Below are 1,204 nucleotides of genomic sequence, written 5' to 3' on the forward strand. Positions count from 1 at the left end.
CATTCATCAAAAGTAGTTATTAATATAAAATATATATTAAAAATAAATTAAATTATACATATATTTATATATAAAAGATTTTAGTAATTAATTTTAATATATAATAATATTTTTTATTTTTAAAAATAATATTAATTACATATTAACTAAAATTTGTTGATGGACTAAAGAGACTATTATTGAATAGTGGCATCGCATCTGCACCTGACAGCAGAGGAACCGAACCTTGTGGGTTGTGTGGATGGAATATGTGATTGTTTTTTGTGGCATTAGTAGTACTTGACTGCTTTATGGCTGGTGAAATAACGGAACTGCCCCTAAAGTAAAGGTGTTCTTGTAGTGGTAACATGAATTCAAGAGTTTTATTTATGAGGATCATGAGCGTGGCCACTTATGTAAAGTAGAAAAATAGCGACTGTAACAATTGTGAATTTACTACTATTGATGAGAGTGGGACCAATAAGGTTATAGGCCCAAAATAACGTCAGACACGCATTATTGGCACTTGTGATAAGCGACATTATAAGTTGACTATCTTAACATTACAATGAATTCATTGGAGAGGAGATGGCAATGGGAACACATAGGATCATAGACTAGTAGTGGTAGTAACATGGCAATAGATTTAGGATCTCACCCAAAATAAATGGGGGCATTCTTTAAAGTGCCTTTCTATCTCTCATAATTTTTTCGGACATAAAAAGGTTACTTGCTTTGTCTCCTGTGTTTTTCACTGTGACATAGGTTTGTCTTGCTTATAAAAATGTTATAAGTGGAATCAATTTTTTTTTAAAGTCAATAGTTGGATCTAAATAATAAAAATTCTGTATATCTAAAATTGTTTGCTATATTTTTAATATACTTAAAAATTAATATAATATATATCTTTAAAATGGTGAAAATTGTGAAGTTGATAGCTGAGAGCCGTTAGATGAAAATTTAATCAAATCAGTCAAATCATCTAACAACTCCCACCTATCGACTTCGCACTGCACTTGAGTTTTCACCCTTTAAAATATACATAAATAAATAAACTTTTCAATTGCTTGTTTATTGATTTTCAATTTTGATAAAAATTTATATATATAGATTATCTTTATTATATATTATTGTAATTCAATAGTTAAACATTTTTATTTATTCGTTTTTCTTTTATTTTTAAAATATCATACTAACTTGTATTTTATTCAGTGATCTGTGATCT

At 27.8% G+C, this 1,204-nt stretch overlaps 1 protein-coding gene across 3 annotated transcripts in view; it reads left to right on the forward strand.

Moving 5' to 3' along the window:
• The window catches only part of LOC107631316 (carbonic anhydrase 2), a 9,699-nt gene that overhangs the window by 4,597 nt on the left and 3,898 nt on the right, over positions 1–1,204 (forward strand). The window lies entirely within an intron of this gene.

Source organism: Arachis ipaensis, chromosome B03 (genome assembly GCF_000816755.2).
Source record: "Arachis ipaensis cultivar K30076 chromosome B03, Araip1.1, whole genome shotgun sequence".
Classification (NCBI taxonomy): Eukaryota; Viridiplantae; Streptophyta; class Magnoliopsida; order Fabales; family Fabaceae; genus Arachis; species Arachis ipaensis.